Raw genomic sequence first — 17,776 nt, 5'->3', positions numbered from 1 at the left:
TTTTCATCAGTGCCTGGTCAGTATCAATTTTTACCATAAAAAAAACCAAAAACTAAAAAATAAAAAATGATGAGGGTTTTAAAGCTTCTCCTGTATCAATCAGTCAGCGAAAAATGGACAGCGCATGAATTGCACAAGGATGGCATCCATGTGAGGTCTGTGATTTTCATTGACTTGCACTGGCAAATTTTATCTGTAAATTGGGTCTGAAACAGATATGTCCTTTTTTTCTGCAATAGTAGAAGGGGATATACTGATAATTTTGCTACGCTGCTGGTGAAGATATGCAATGGAGAAGATGGTGTTGAACAAAGAGCAGTTTTATTAATCTACGCGTTTCAGAGTTGACCAGCAGATTTCTCCGTATATCCCTTTCTACTATTGCATTTACTGCAGACGCAGCAGCAGCAGCTGGTATCTGTATCTGCATAGGTGTTGTGCCTGATAAAACCCAGCCAGGTGAGCAAAACCATACTATCTACAAAGTTTATTGCCAGGTTCATGCCCTATTGTGTGCTTTTTGTAATTTTTTAGATATACTACAACTTTTTTCTTTCTGGGCACTCAAAATAGAACCCTTATCAATTTGTAGTCTATTGGTGAGAGACACAGAAATAAGAATAAGGCCCAACTGAAGAACAATTGTCACGGGTGTGTCAGGTGTTATAGACAGTCACTCTGGATCTGGCTGTAGACAGTCACAGCACTTGGCACTGCAGACGCCTTCTTAATCCTTCTATCTTTAGGACCCAGGGGCGACCTCCCTCCTGCTGTTAATTGACACACCCTTGCAGAGGAGTTAAAAACTCTGTTTGCTGCAGGAAACCGTCGGTGATACTTCCATTTACCTTTGTGCATCCTTGGAGCACTAGCTGTTGGCTGGCTTCTTCTCTGGTGCCCTTGGAGGACAGTTGGTGTTTCCCCTCTGGTGTCTGCTCAAGCTAAGTTAATCTCCTTTGCTTGTCTATCTTGTTGTCTTTAGTTTGTATTGGGGCCTGACCAGTGCTCACCCCTCCCCATCTAGGGCCAACTCTAGGGATACACAGGGTTTAGGGTCATGCTCGGCGATTGGTATGGAACCAATATAGGGACGGTAGAGTAGGCAGGGTGTTATTAGATCGGCCTAGGGATCTCCATTACCCCCTTACCCTAGTATCTGGGCTTCCTTCCCCGCTCTTCCGTTCGTGTTGCACTTAGTCTTTCCCATACCTTGCGTGACAACAATATTAATTTAACATAATCCTTTGTTGAGGAGACAATTCGAAAATCTTACATAAAAAAAAAATCTCTTTGGCAAATTCTAACTACTCCTGGTTTAATCACATAAACACCTTCAAATGTTGCCAAATTTATGCACAAATCCGAGACCTAGCGCAAAGATCAGGAATGGGTGTGACGAAACCCACCCACCTAATTCATCAAAACTTATGCCACTTTGGTAGTATATAATTTGGTAGAAATGTACTCCGGTCCCTGACCTCTGGTGGAAGTGCACCAAATTCATTAGGTGTTGTGCACCTCTTAATAAATTAGAAATAAAAGAGTCAAAGCATATCGGCATTGCAAATCCTAAAAGATCTGATGGTAGTGGTTACCATATATACGGTAGGGGAGGAAAAACTGTTGCACTACCTCTCATGAATAAAAATACATGTAGCATATAAAAAATATGCAAGCTAGAGAGGAATTGCCTCTAGCATCCGGATCCCTCCCCTGCTAGACGGTCTTCTTCTATTTTTATTATAATGGAATAAAGGAAAGTTTTCTAGACCGTAAGTGCACTCTCTATCATGCATATTCCTAATGAACTAGGCAAACCCTACTCCAGCGGTCTCTTTCATTAAGACTGTCATGCAAAATGTCAATCTTAATTAATCGGGCTTCAACCTACTACAGAGAAGCCCTCTTGGAAATCCTTTTTTCCTCTTGTGAGCCATACAATACATAGGGAAATGAAGGAATATGTTGTATCACTGTAGCTTCCCTCCATTCAGCTTATAGTAACAAAAGATGACTGGGATCTTATATTTATATCTGTTCTTGTATGTTCATATCACTAAGTATCATTTCAACTCTGAAAACCCCAATAATATTAAAACTGCTGATTGTTTTCCTGAGGACAGGTTGTCATGATGAAACATCTCCTTTACAGAGTAAATGCACTTCCAGAAAACTTTGGAGTCTGGGTTCCAAAATAACAGCATGGACAGAAATACTCAGTCAAGTGCTGTGGCCCTTCAGAATGGTCTTCGGCTCTCCTTGGCAGAAGATGAGCTCATGGAAAACTATGTCAGGTGCACTTGTATGAAGCAGACCGAAGAGCTGAACCTGGTCCATACACAGCAGATGACAGCTGTGTGACAAGACGAACACCAGTTTTTAACCCCTTTACCCCCGAGGGTGGTTTGCACGTTAATGACCAGGCCAATTTTTACAATTCTGACCACTGTCACTTTATGAGGTAATTACTCTGGAATGCTTCAATGGATCCCCCTGATTCTGAGATTGTTTTTTCGAGACATATTGTACTTCATGACTGTGGTAACATTTCTTCGATATCACTTGCGTTTATTTGTGAAAAAAAACGGAAAGTTGGCAAAAATTTGGAAAATTTTGCAATTTTCAAAATTTTAATTTTTATGCCCTTAAATCAGAGAGATATGTCACACTAAATAGTTAATAAACAACATTTTCCACATGTCTACTTTACATCAGCACAATTTTGGAACCAACATTTTCTTTTTTTATTAGGGAGCTATAAGGATTAAAAGTTGACCAGCGATTTCTAATTTTTCCAACAAAATTTACAAAATCATTTTTTTTTTTTTTTTTTTAGGGACCACATCACATTTGAAGTCACTTCGAGGGGTCTTTATGACAGAAAATACCAAAAAGTGACACCATTCTAAAAACTGCACCCCTCAAGGTGCTCAAAGCCACATTCAGGAACTTTATTAACCCTTCAGGTGCTTCACAGGAATTTTTGGAATGTTGAAGAAAAAAATTAGCATTTAACTTTTTTCACAAAAATGTTACTTTAGACGCAATTTTTTTTTATTTTCGAAGGGGTAACAGGAAAAAATGGACCCCAAAATTTGTTGTGCAATGTCCCCTGAGCACGCAGATACCCCATATGTGGGGAAAAACCACTGTTTGGAAGCACGGCAGGGTTCGGAAGGGAAGGAGCACCATTTAACTTTTTGAATGTAAAATTTGCTTGAATAATTAGCGGATGTGCCCCTGATGTGCCTAAACAGTGGAAAACCCCCACAAGTGACACCATTTTGGAAACTAGACCGCTCAGGGAACTTATCTAGATGTGTGGTGAGCACCCTGAACCCCCAAGTGCTTTATAGAAGTTTATAACATGGAGCCGTGAAAATAAAAAAAACTAACTTTTTCCACAAAAATGATGTTTTAGCCCCAATTTTTTTTATTTTTACAGGGGTAAGAGGAGAAAATGGACCCCAAAAACTGTTGTGCAATTTCTCCTGAGTACGCCAATACCCCATATGTGTGGAAAATACAGTGTTTGGGCGCACAGCAGAGTTCAGAAGGGAAGGAGCACTGTGTGACTTTTTGAACGCAAAATTGGCTGGAATTGAGAGTGGACACCGTGTCGCGTTTGAAGTGACTCTGATGTGCCTAAATAGTGGAAACTCCTCACAAGTGACCCCATTTTGGAAACTACACTCCTCAAGGATTTTTATCAGGGATATAGTGAACATTTTGAACCCAGAGGTACGGCACAGATATTGATAACATTAGGTCGTCATATTGAAAAAGTTGTCATCAGTCTGGAGTGAAAGTGCTCGCTACTTGAGTTTGCATCGGGTACTCGGGTATGCACCAAGTATCATGGGTGCTCAAGTGACATGCTCGAGTACCCACTCCGCATGTGTCATGGTTATTAGACAGCCAAAAAAAAAACATGCGGGGATCACTCGAGCTTTTTTTTTTGGCCACGAAGCATATGGTTAGCATATGACTTTCACTTTTTTTATTCTGATCGCCTGCATAGCACAGGGATGGAGCACCATCCCTGTGCTATACAGGGTGTCAGCGCTGCAGATGCAGAAGATACTTTGGTCATGCACTGCGCATAGCACCAGGTGTCAGCTATGACTATCAGCTGACACCCGGCAGCGATCGCCCCACACCGCTTGTGTGCGGGCGTGATCGCCATATGACCTAATAGTACGTCATTTGTTCAATCGGCCCAGGTCACCATGACGTACTATTAGGTCACACGACAGAAAGGGGATAAATACAGCGCTCGTGGCAGTTCAACTCCTTAAATGCTGTGGAAAATTGTGACTAAAGCATTTAAGTGGTCAAATAAAAGGGGTTGAGGGTTTATGTCACCCTATCACTTCTCCACAAAGCAATATCGGGATGTCTATTGCCGACCCCTTTATCTGCCATTTTTGTAATCCTATGAAGCCTTTCATATAACTTTATAGGAAAACCGATTTGGCAATGCCACAGTGAACATCGGAAAAAAATACCAGAAGTGCTATTTAGCCATTTTCCAGTAACCCCCCTTTTTTCTCACAAAAAATGTAGAAAAGAGCAATCAAAAGAGTCATATGTATCCTCATATGTTACCAATAAATAATACAGCTCATCTGCACAAAACCAAGCCCTCACACAGCTCAGTTAACAGAGAAAAAAAAAGTTAAGAATCTTAGAATATTGAGATGTACAGTGGCATATAACAGTTTGGGCACCCCTGGTCAAAATTACTGTTATTGTGAACAGTTAAGCAAGTTGAGATGAAATGATCTATATAAGCCCTAAAGTTTAAGATGACACATTTCCTTAGTATTTTAGGCAATATATATATACATACACAAACAAATATATATATTTTTTTCCATCTTTTACATTTTAAAAATTGCAAAAAGGAAAATGGGCCGATGCAAAAGTTTGGGCACCCCTTGGAGATTTGTGTGCTCAGATAACTTTGACCAAGGTTTCAGACCTTAAGTAGCCTGTTGGGGTTATGGCTTGTTCACCATATCATTAGGAAATGCCAGGTGATGCAAATTTCCCAGCTTTATAAAAACCCAGCCTTCTCTAACCTTGTGCCAAAACACAGCAGCCATGGGCTCTTCTAAGCAGATTCAGGGAGGAAAAGCTTGACAATAGATTGCAATGGGGAGATAAGTTATGTTGACCTCAATGGATATGATCACTTGGTCACTTCTCCAATGCAGTTTATGGGGTGTTATGAATCAGTGAATGAGGTCTAAGGAGTGTCATTCTCCTAAACAGACATGGTCCCAGTATATTTAAATGCTCACTGTAAATTAAGCATTTATCTTATTTGAAAATCTACTAAAAAGGCAATCTGTAAATCAATTTATTGTAAAAGATTATGTGGTCTTAAACCTAAACAAAATAACTAAAGTGCCAACCAAAACATCTCTCCCTGCTGCCTAACTCGTAGTGCCCTGACTGATGTCACATGTAATTCATCTCTAGCAGCAGAAGTGCCAAGACTAATTATAGAAGGTTTGGGAGGTTTTTTTTTTTCTGTTCCTGATAAGTAACATACAGGCAGACCTGGGAGGAAGACTTTTAAATCGGTGCAGGCTAGAAAATGTATTACAGTAAAAATGCATAATGGGAAATGGAAAGTTAAAGAATGTAATTTTCAGCTCATATAGAGAGGGAAGAATGCAGTTGAAGTGGAACTGCCCACTAAAATAAATAAAAGTAGATGGCAAGTTACAGAGCAGGTGAATCCTGAGAGTTCCTTCACATATTTGCCTGGCATGTACATCAAAAGTAGTTTTAAAGGGAATCGGTCACCAAGTTTTCACCACTTAGGCTAAGTGCCCAAGATGCAGAAATGCTGCATATTTTTTCCGCATCTCCCTGGCAGGAAAAAACGTATGCGGATTTTAAATGAGTTTTTCCAGCCAGGTAGAAGCGTTTGTCAAGCGTTTTTGCATTCATTTCTGCATGCGGGTTATCAAGCGCTTTTCCAAGCGATTTTAGCATCACTTGGAAAAGTGCTTGACAACTTGGTCACACTATATAAATCCATGCAACTGGCATGGATTTATATAGTGTGACCAAGTAATAGTTAAAAAAAAAAGAATAAGAATAGTAAAAAAATAAAGATTATACTTACCTTCCAATGGCCCCCGATCTCTTCTCCGCTGCGTCCGGTCTCTTGTACTGCTCGCAGTGGTGTGAAAGGACCTTTCATGACGTCATTTAGTCATGTGACAGGTCACGCGACCGCCGACGTCAGCGGTCCTTTTAGACCATCGCGAACTGCCCAACACACTGGATGTATCGCTGAGGAGACCGGGGACCATCGGAAGGTAAGTATAATCTTTAATTTTTATTTTCAATTCTTTTTTTAACAGGTACCATGGTACCCGAGTCTGGATGAGAGTCTCCTCTTCTCCAGACTCCGGTACCATCCGCACATTGAATCGCTTAATGTCCGCATGTGCACATGTAGTCATGCAGATATTAAGCGTTTCAATGCAAGTCAATGGCGGCAATTACGCTGCGTGGCCGCAAAATTAATGGACATGCTGCATATTTTTCCGCAATGATAATCCGCAGCAGAAATTTCCGCAGCATGTGCACAACACATGCGGATTATTATTGGGGACCGTGGGGCACGTAATACCAAGCATTTTTCAAGTGTTTTCACTGCGGAAATTCCGCGGCAAAAACGCTTGAAAAACGCATAGTGGACACGCAGCCTAAAGCTAAGAGAAGACTAATGTAGGAGCAGAGATCCTGATGCCAGGGAAGTGTCACTTACGGGACTGCTTTCTGTAGTTTTGATAAAATCACTGTTTGATCAGCAGGAGATTATCACCAGAGGACTAGTAACCTGCAGTGTACACAGAAAGCTGCAAATCAGTGAGGTGGGCAGAGCTATACAGAGCTCATCATTCCAAGAACTGGGAGAGCTACAGCGGATAAATCAGTGATTTTATCAAAACTGTAGCAATTAGCCCATTAAGTGATACATAGCAGGAATCAGGGTCTCTGATCCGACATCATGCTGCTATCAGCTTATAAAGCAAGAGCTTGGTGACAGATTCTTTTTAACCCTGCTGTAATGTTTGGGTCTATTTGACCAGAAAAAAAGTTTGTGAAGCTGCAGATTAATTATTATGAGGATCTGTAAATCGTAGTTAGGCAAGTTTGTTTATGGATTGGGGTTATTACGAGTGTTTTTTTTTTTTTTTTTTAATTTTAACTCTTTCTGTATGAAATAATTATTGTTACATATACAGTACAGACCAAAAGTTTGGACACCTTCTCATTTAAAGATTTTTCTGTATTTTCATGACTTTGAAAATTGTACATTCACACTAAAGGCATCAAAACTATAAATGAACACATGTGGAATTATATACTTAACAAAAAAGTGTGAAACAACTGAAAATAATGTCTTATATTCTAGGTTCTTCAAAGTAGCCACCTTTTGCTTTGATGACTGCTTTGCACACTCTTGGCATTCTCTTGATGAGCTTCAAGAGGTAGTCACCGGAAATGGTTTTCACTTCACAGGTGTGCCCTGTCAGGTTTAATAAGTGGGATTTCTTGTCTTATAAATTGGGTTGGGACCATCAGTTGTGTTGTGCAGAAGTCTGGTGGATACACAGCTGATAGTCCTACTGAATAGACTGTTAGAATTTGTATTATGGCAAGAAAAAAGCAGCCAAGTAAAGAAAAACGAGTGGCCATCATTACTTTAAGAAATGAAGGTCAGTCAGTCCGAAAAATTGGGCAAACTTTGAAAGTGTCCCCAAGTGCAGTTGCAAAAACCATCAAGCGCTACAAAGAAACTGGCTCACATGAGGACTGCCCCAAGAAAGGAAGACCAACAATCAACTCTGCTTCTGAGGATAAGTATATCCGAGTCACCAGCCTCAGAAATCGCAGGTTAACAGCAGCTCAGATTAGAGACCAGGTCAATGCCACACAGAGTTCTAGCAGCAGACACATCTCTACAACAACGGTTAAGAGGAGACTTTGTGCAGCAGGCCTTCATGGTAAAATAGCTGCTAGGAAACCACTGCTAAGGACAGGCAACAAGCAGAAGAGACTCGTTTGGGCTAAAGAACACAAGGAATGGACATTAGACCAGTGGAAATCTGTGCTTTGGTCTGATGAGTCCAAATTTGAGATCTTTGGTTCCAACCACCGTGTCTTTGTGCGACGCAGAAAAGGTGAACGGATGGACTCTACATGCCTGGTTCCCACCGTGAAGCATGGAGGAGGAGGTGTGATGGTGTGGGGGTGCTTTGCTGGTGACACTGTTGAGGATTTATTCAAAATTGAAGGCATACTGAACCAGCATGGCTACCACAGCATCTTGCAGCGGCATGCTATTCCATCCGGTTTGCGTTTAGTTGGACCATCATTTATTTTTCAACAGGACAATGACCCCAAACACACCTCCAGGCTGTGTAAGGGCTATTTGACCAAGAGGGAGAGTGATGGGGTGCTACGCCAGATGACCTGGCCTCCACAGTCACCAGACCTGAACCCAATCGTGATGGTTTGGGGTGAGCTGGACCGCAGAGTGAAGGCAAAAGGGCCAACAAGTGCTAAGCATCTCTGGGAACTCCTTCAAGATTGTTGGAAGACCATTTCCGGTGACTACTTCTTGAAGCTCATCAAGAGAATACCAAGTGTGTGCAAAGCAGTCATCAAAGCAAAAGGTGGCTACTTTGAAGAACCTAGAATATAAGACATATTTTCAGTTGTTTCACACTTTTTTGTTAAGTATATAATTCCACATGTGTTCATTTATAGTTTTGATGCCTTCAGTGTGAATGTACAATTTTCAGTCATGAAAATACAGAAAAAACTTTAAATGAGAAGGTGTGTCCAAACCTTTGGTCGGTACTGTATACTGTTGGTCAATATGACCCGACTGAGTTTTATACAGATCTCTTTCCATATTTTTAGTCACAAACGATTTATAGTATCAAATAGTATCATTATCTATTGCATCTACCATTTTTATCGATTTCTCCAGTTCCTGCAGGTTTGTGCGCTTGATACATTTGCAAGTTACTGCAGATGGATGGGCTTTGAGTACAGATCTGTGCAGGTCTGTTTCGCTGTAGTATATAAGCTCTTATTGTTGCTAAATCGGTTAGTGTTTTTTGCGATTATTATTATTATTTTTGTAGTTGTTTACTTATACAGTGCGATGTTATTTCACAATGCTGATTTTACCCCGTGAAAGTATTGAGTGTTCATTAGTTCTAAAGTTATATAAAAATGTGGCGAATAAGTCCATGGAGTGAAGCTGAATTGTAAAAGCTTGCCAACGCCTCAGATTCTGAAGACGATATCCAACGGGAAAAAGTGTCCGAAGATGAGGACCACATAAGTGGCAGGGAAAGTGATTAGGAGAATTCTGATTTTGAGGTTTGAATCTGATGACAACTTAGCCGCTATTAGAGAAGTTTGGGATAAATGGATAGAGATTCTTCCAAAATTATACAATACCGGTGAAAATGTCGCTGTGGATTAACAAATTGTGGCATTCAGAGGTAGGTGCCCGTTCACATAATACACTGCTCAAAAAAATAAAGGGAACACTTAAACAACACAATGTAACTCCAAGTCAATAACACTTCTGTGAAATCTACCTGTCCAGTTATGAAGCTACACTGATTGAGAATCAAATTTCTCCTGCTGTTGTGCAAATGGAACAGACAACTGGTAGAAATGATAGGCAATTATCAAAATACCCCCTATAAAGGAGTGGTTCTGCAGGTGGTGACCACAGACCATTTCTCTGTTCTCATTCTTTTTGGCTGTTGTTTTTTTTCACTTTTTCATTTTGCCATAGCGCTCACCCCTAGAGGTACAGTAGCATGAGGCACTGTCTACAGTACAACCCACAGAAGTTGCTCAGGTAGTGCAGTTCATCCAGGATGGCACATCAGTGCGAGCTGTGGCAAGAAGGGTAGCTGTGTCTGTCAGCACAGTGTCTAGATCATGGAGCAGATACCAGGAGATGTGGAGGGGGCCATAGGAGGGCAACAACCCAGCAGCAGGACCTCTACCTCCGCCTTTGTGCAAGGAGGAACAGGAGGAGCACTGCCAGAGCCCTGCAAAATGACCTCCAGCAGGCCACAAATGTGCATGTGTCTGCACAAACGGTTAGAAACCGACTCCATGAGGGTGGTATGAAGGCCCGATGTCCACAGATGGGGGTTGTGCTCACAGCCCAACACCGTGCAAGACGCTTGACATTTGCCACAGAACACCAGGATTGGCAAAGTCGCCACTGGCGCCCTGTGCTCTTCACAGATGAAAGCAGGGTCACACTGAGCACATGTGACAGTCTGGAGACGCCGTGGAGAGAGATCTGCTGCCTGCAACATCTTTCAGCATGACCGGTTTGGCAGTGGGTCAGTAATGGTGTGGGGTGGCATTTCTTTGGAGGGCCGCACAGCCCTCCATGTGCTCGCCAGAGGTAGCCTGACTATCATTAGGTACCGAGATGAGATCCTCAGACCCCTTGTGAGACCATATACTGCTGCGGTTGGCCCTGGGTTCCTCCTAATGCAGGACAATGCCTAACCTTATGTGGCTGGAGTGTGTCAGCAGTTCCTGCAAGATGAAGGCATTGAAGCTATGGATTGGCCCGTCTGTTCCCCAGACCTGAATCCGATTAAGCACATCTGGGACATAATGTCTCGATCCATCTACCAATGTCACGTTGCACCACAGACTGTCCAGGAGTTGGCGGATGCTTTAGTCCAGGTCTAGGAGGAGATCCCACAGGAGACCATCCGCAACCTCATCAGGAGCATGCCCAGGCATTGTAGGGAGGTCATACAGGCACATGGAGGCCACACACAATACTGAGCCTCATTTTGACTTGTTTTAAGGACATTACATCAAAGTTGGATCAGCCTGTAGTGTGTTTTTTCACTTTAATTTTGGGGTGACTCCAAATCCAGGCCTCCATTAGTTAATAAATTTGATTTCCATTGATGATTTTTGTGAGATTTTGTTGTCAGCACATTCAACTTTGTACAGAACAAAGTATTCAATGAGAATATTTCATTCATTCAGATCTAGGATGTGTTATTTGAGTGTTCCCTTTATTTTTTTGAGCAGTGTATATTCAGAGTAAGCCAGCAAAGCAAGGCATCAAGATATATACACTTTGTGACAGAAGCAGTTAATATGCTCTAAATGCTCAGGTTTATACAGGTAAAAACGCACGTAAGTGCACTGATTTTTATTTGACAATTTCATTCATGCCCCCCCCCTTTTTTATTCATTCATACACAATGGATGGGCATTTCATTGGATATGCAATCTCCTTTTTAATATCCTCTTCCCTTTTATCATTATACAAACCCGATTTAGCCTTATGCGCGCGGATACTCCCATCCGCCCAGTCTCTGAAGGCATCTGGCCGATGCAATCAGTTTCACTGACGTCACAGGAAGTTTTGTTCCTGACACGCATCGTTACCGTGATTCGCCAGAAATGACGGAACTGGTGGCATAAGTCCCACCTACATGCGCCCGCACGATGCGATAATCATCCTTCACACCTGGGTGACTAGTTACAGGAGGTATATATATAATTTCTCTAATACATATAACACATAGGCCCCCGAGGAAGCCTACGCGAAACGTGCATTGGTGCTCTCATTTTGACGCACTTGGCACTGCAGCCACTTTATGGGTGAGCATACTTTCTTCTGATGGGTACTATTCCCTTTGACACATGACAACACATATCTTCACATGTGGCGCTATCTGTATGGCATTGTACACACTATTGCTATTTTAGCTTGTGGACTGTCTGGCATTTGCCTTAAGACATCTTTTTCCACTTGAGATTTATTATGTCTAACATCTAATTACCACTCATCTGAGATGGGATTTTTTTGTTTCAGTGATTGTTACCATACATGACTGACACACTCATGTCATTTCATGTGTTACATATCTAGTCAGTTGCTCCTGTTGTACTGACATCTTAAACTGTGCCAGTGTGGTTACACCTTTTTGCGTTTTTCACCAGCAACCATGTATACTTCTCATGTTATTCTACAACTTTTTTTTAAAAGTGTTTAATAAAGTCTATACATATTTTATGCGCATTATATTTTTGGTTGGTATTACTTTTGGGGTATACAGCTCCTATTTAGCTCTATTGTTGTCCTAATTACTTTGGGAGTTCCCCCTATGGACTATGGTCCCCTTACATATTCTTGCTTCTAGCAAATGTTCTATATACAGGTAAAAAGCCTGGAGAAAAACCTGAAAAAGAATCAGGTTATGCGAGTCGTTTCAGATTTGACGTATGGACTAAGAGGACAAAATGTGACATGCGACAACTTTTTTACATCGCACCAACTGGAGCAGCTGTTGCTAAAACGAAAACTTACAATGCTGGACACTGTAAGAAAGATCAAGCCTGAACTGCAGAAAGGTATTTTTGGTAAAAGAGGTTCATAGTTCAATGCTTTACTTTGCTGGAGATAAATCAGTGGTTTCTCACATTCCCCCAAAAAAACAGGTCATTCTGATGAGCACGATGCACCGTGACAATGCAGTAAGTTGTCGAGATGACAAAACTCCGTAGATGATATTAGATTAAAATTCCACCAAAGGGGCAGTTGATACATTAGATCAGCTAATGGCTACGTACACAAGCAAACGCAAAACCTATCGGTGGCCATTGGTTTTATTTTATAATGTTCTTGATTTATCTGCCTACAATGCATTTGTTTTTTTGGTGTGAAATAAACCTCGATTGGAAATCCAATAAACTGCATAAATGAAGACTCTTTCTGTAAGAATTAAGAATGTCACTTGTTATGCCATCCATTTTAGGAAGAAAAGTAAAGCCCTGAAGTGAAGGAGCAGCAGCCATAGTAAACTGTATCCTGCAGCATGCTCAACAAAACGAATCCACGGCCTCCACCAGCAATGTAAAAAGGGAAAAGATGCAGCATTTGTCGATCTTCCTGTGATAAAAAAAATATCACATGTTCCAGTTGTTGTAAATATTTATGTAAAGCACATGTGAGTTATTTCTGTGCAGAATGTAAGAATGCCTGACTAAGTGAACATGTACAAACTGTTTCTAAAGAAAATAAAGCAAACTGAAGTTTTGATTTTTTTTTTGACCAACCATGTTCACATAGAGTTAAATAATGCAACTGGTATTCAAATAATACACTTAGAGTAGCTAAATGTCAAAATTAACAGACTTTAATAGGTTGGGTCATATTGACCTAGACAGTACAAGTGTATAGTCAATACGAACAGTACAGCAGAGTTAATTTGTTGTGGGGGATGAGGACTGCAAGACTATGCTTCTCTAAAATTTTTGTGGGTCTGCTTTAAGACTTATGTGAAATTTAATTTTTTTTTTAAACAGTGGCTTGCTAAAGTATTCACCTCCGTTGGTATTTTTGGGGATTTTCCTACCTCACAACCTGGAATTTCAGGGATTGCATTAGTTCATGTAAAGAACATGCCTACAACTGTTAACATTTGTTTTTTTTAATTTTGAAGCAAACAAAATAGGACAAAATAACTGAAAAACTACAGTGGGCATAACTATTTATCCCCCTAAAAAGTCAGTACTCTGCAGAGCCTCCTTTTGCGGCAATTACAGCTGCAAGTCGCTTTGGATAAGTCTCTATGAGCTTGCTACATTTTGCCACTGGGATTTTTGCCTATTCCTCAAGGCAAAACTGCTCCAGCTCCTTCAAGTTACAGTGGTATGTAAACTTTTGAGCACCCCTGGTCAAAATTACTGTTATTATGAAAAGTTAAGCAAGATGAAAAAATTTCACTGAATCCATTCTTCCCTCTACCTGTGAAATGTTCCCCGTGCCATTGGCGACAACACAACCCCAAAGCATGATTGATCCACCCCCATGCTTAATGGTTGGCGAGAGGTCCTTTTCCTAAAATTCTGTGCCCTTTTCCTCCACACATACCTTTGATCATTGTGGCCAAAGAGTTTTATTTTAACCTCATCAGTCCACAGGACTTGTTTCCAAAATGCATCAGGCTTGTTTAAATGTTCTTTTGCATACTTCTGACGCTGAATTTTATGGTGAAGACTAGTGTTGAGCGAATTTGTTCGGCATTTCAAATTCGGATGTGATCTACGTGACAAATCAGGGATGTTCATGGGTGTAGACAATTTTTTGGTGCGAACAAGCCGGAACCCCGAACACGAATTTGAAATGCCGAACAAATTTGCTCAACACTAGTGTGGAAACAAGAGAGGTTTTCTCCTGATGACTCTTTCATGAAGGCCATATTTGTGCAGGTGTCTCTGAACAGTAGAACAATGTACCACAACTACAGAATCTGCTAAATCTTTCTAAAGGTCGTTTGCAGTTAAGTGGGGGTTCCGAATTGCCTCTCTAGCAATCCTACGAGCAGCTCTCACTTAAATTTTCCTTGGTCTTCCAGACCTTATCTTGACCTCCAACTGCTCCAATTAACTGCCATTTCTTAATTACATTTCGAACTGAGGAAAGGGCAACTTGCTATCTTCATATAGCCTTCTCCTGCTTTGTGGGCCTCCATAATTTTCATTTTCAGAAGCTAGGCAGCTGCTTAGAAGAACCCATGGTTGCTGTTTTTTGGCACAAGGTTAGAGGAGGCTGTTTTTTTTTAAAGCTGGAAAATTTGCATCACCTGGCCTTTCATAACTATGATAGCGAACAATCCATAACCCCAACAGGCTACTTAAGATCTGAAACCTTGGTAAAAGTTATCGGAGCACACAAATCTCCAAAGGAGCCCAAACTTTTGCATCGGCCCCTTTTACTTTTTGTAATTTTTAAAATGTAAAACACCCATTGGACCAAACCACCCCGTAGTGGAGTATAATACTGGGGGTTTTTCTTTTGTTGCAGGCCGGATCGGGGGCATATATACAGCATATTAGAATGCTGTATATGAGAGCTGAAAGGTGGTGATCTCATATGGGACAAACCTGGTGACAGGTTCCATTTAACTTTAGACCTTTTATAGATCATTTTATCTTCAACTTGCTTAATTGTTCACAATAACAGTAATTTTGACCAGGGGTACCTAAACTTTTACATGCCACTGTAGATGGTTTCCTCTGGTGAACTACAGTCTGAGCACAGATTCTCAATTGGATTAATAATAATAATAATAATTTTTATTTCTATACCGCCAACATATTCCACAGCACTTTACATTTTAGAGGGGACAATAAAAGACATTACAGAATAACAATAATGACATAAATCAACAGATACCAGGAGGAGTGAGGAGCCTGCTCGCAAGCTTACAATCTATGAGGATTAAGATATAGACTTTGACTAGATCATTCCAAAACATTTACACATTTCCCCTTAAACCCCTCGAGTGTTGGTTTAGCAGTATGCTTTGGGTCATTGTCCTGTTAGAATGTGAACCTCAGTCCCAGTCTCAAATCACTGACAGACTGAAACAGGTTTTGCTCAAGAATATTCCAATATTTTGCACCATCCATCTTCCCCTCGACTTGGACCATTTTCCCTTTCCCTGCTGCCAAAAAACATCCCCACAGAATGAGGTGGTGGGCTGTGTTCGTTTGGCACCAGACATAGCATTTACCTTGGTGGCCAAAATTATTAATTTTGGTCTTATCTGACCACAGAACCTTCCTCCATACATTTGAGGAGTCTCCCACATGTCTTTTGGCAAACTCAAAACTAGCCTTACAGTTTTTGTGTGTTATGAAAGACTTTTTTCTGCCCGTTCTTCCATAAAAGCCACCTCTATGGAGTGTACAGCTTATTGTGGTCGTATGGACAGATAATCCAGTCTCTGCTTGGGAACTCTGCAGCTCTTTCAGGGTTACCTTTTGTCTCTGTGCTGCCTCTCTGATTAATGCCTTCCTTGCCCAAGCTGAGAGTTTTGGTGGCCGGATTGGGATATTTTTTTATTACCCAACCCTGACTTGTACTTATCAACGACCTTGTCCCTGACTTGTTTGGAGATCTCCTTGGTCTTCATGGTGTTTCAGCCGCTGCGTCCTTTCAGAAAAGGCATGTATATACCATAAGTCACATGTCATCATGTGACTTATGAAGTAAGTTGGTTGCAACAGAAATTTTTAGGGGCTTCATCACAAAAGGGGTGACTACATATGCACATGTCAATTTTTAGTTATTTGATCCCATAAACTTAAATGTATGTCTATATTTTTCTCACTTCACTAACTTAGACTATTTAGTGCTGATGCATCACACACAAATCTGATTACAAAAATATTTATACACAGGTTGTAATGTAACAAAATAGGTAAAAAGCCAAGGGGTGAATACTTTTGCAAGCCACTGTATTTACACTTTTTTGAACATTTTAACATTGATAACACATACTCTTGAGGTGAAAGGAATCTGATATAAAAGGCATACGTAACCATACATTGTTTAAATTAATAACCCACAAATTACAGCATATCGTTGTAATGACTCGATCATTACACAAAAATCAGTAAAATCTCCATTTAAATTTACCGTTACTTCAATCAGATTAAATCCTGTGGTCTTTATGGCACAAAATATCATTGCTAACTACCGTATCCCAGTATCCCCAGCGTGAGCCAAATACATCTCTGCCCTTTTTATTACTAGCATAGAATGCCTATAAATGTCACAACTGTATAAACATTGCTGAATCCATACATGAAGATAACATGGAATATATTAGTGCAAGAATCTTGGAGCCCTTCTCTTTGTCAGAAGGGCACAGAATACTGGTGTTATATGGAAACAGTGATCGGAAAACTCAAAAGAAATATTCCTTCATGGAAATATAATATGAAGGGTTTTTAAGAAGGTTGATACTGGAAAAAAGAAGTGGACCTTTCCAGAGACGCCTGACCTTCATGATGACAGTATTTTCTCATCCCGAGGAACAAGTAGCCGGCTAGTAGTTCCTATGGCAACAGATACTTTCAGCCAGATACGTCCACTGCTAATTCAAGACGACCCCGGTAATAAAGCATTCAAAAATGTTCCTTCGCGGTAAGCAGCACATAAAAAGCCTCCAGAGAAAAAACCTAAGCTACACTTAATTACTATTACACAAGAAATCTGCATCGGTTGGTATTAACCCCTTCATCACGTAGACGTATTCTGCTTTTACTAGGACTTGCCTAGGTGCGTTTTAGATTTACTGGATCTTAGAAATGAGAATTTATACTAATTAACATGATTTAGAGTTTAAGATATCTGTATCCCAGATATAAAGAAGTAAATTCAGACTTTAGCTTCAGATTCCCATTGCTAAGCTATCATTTGGAAGAAAGGATGAGCCAAGCATAGAGGGAAAGTTCATGCACACATACTGCAAAATCAGAGTGGAACTACAAGAGAGAAGCAAATCATTTTGATGTGGATCAAATTGATATAGAATTTTAGGAAATTCTGTGGACCCGGTGATTTGGAACAATTTGAGATTCTATTGATGTGAATTGCCAAAAATGCCAGACACTATTTTATGGTCGGCATCCCAATAATGCCTTGGAGACTTCACATCACATATTACAGCATAGATAACACAGGGTACAGGGCACCATGAGATACAGGGAACCACGGGGAACAGGGCAACACGGGGCACATAAACTTCAATTGAACATGCATTCAAGGATGCACATTCAACTGAAATAAAGCGCTAACATCAGCGAGCCAGTGGACCGGGCCGCGATCATCAAGGAGTTGTAAAGTTGCAGCCGCACAGGTCGTGGACCG

General features: G+C 40.7%; 1 protein-coding gene across 7 annotated transcripts in view; it reads right to left on the bottom strand.

Annotated features, from left to right (window-relative positions):
• The window catches only part of ULK4 (unc-51 like kinase 4), a 988,030-nt gene that overhangs the window by 806,501 nt on the left and 163,753 nt on the right, over window positions 1-17,776 (bottom strand). The gene's annotated exons all lie outside the window — the stretch shown is intronic.

This window comes from Phyllobates terribilis, unplaced genomic scaffold (genome assembly GCF_046119375.1).
Source record: "Phyllobates terribilis strain yellow unplaced genomic scaffold, ASM4611937v1 Scaffold_4__5_contigs__length_816908805, whole genome shotgun sequence".
Taxonomy (NCBI): domain Eukaryota; kingdom Metazoa; phylum Chordata; class Amphibia; order Anura; family Dendrobatidae; genus Phyllobates; species Phyllobates terribilis.
Note: the sequence above shows the minus strand (reverse complement) of the source record. Positions and strands in the feature narration are given on the sequence as shown.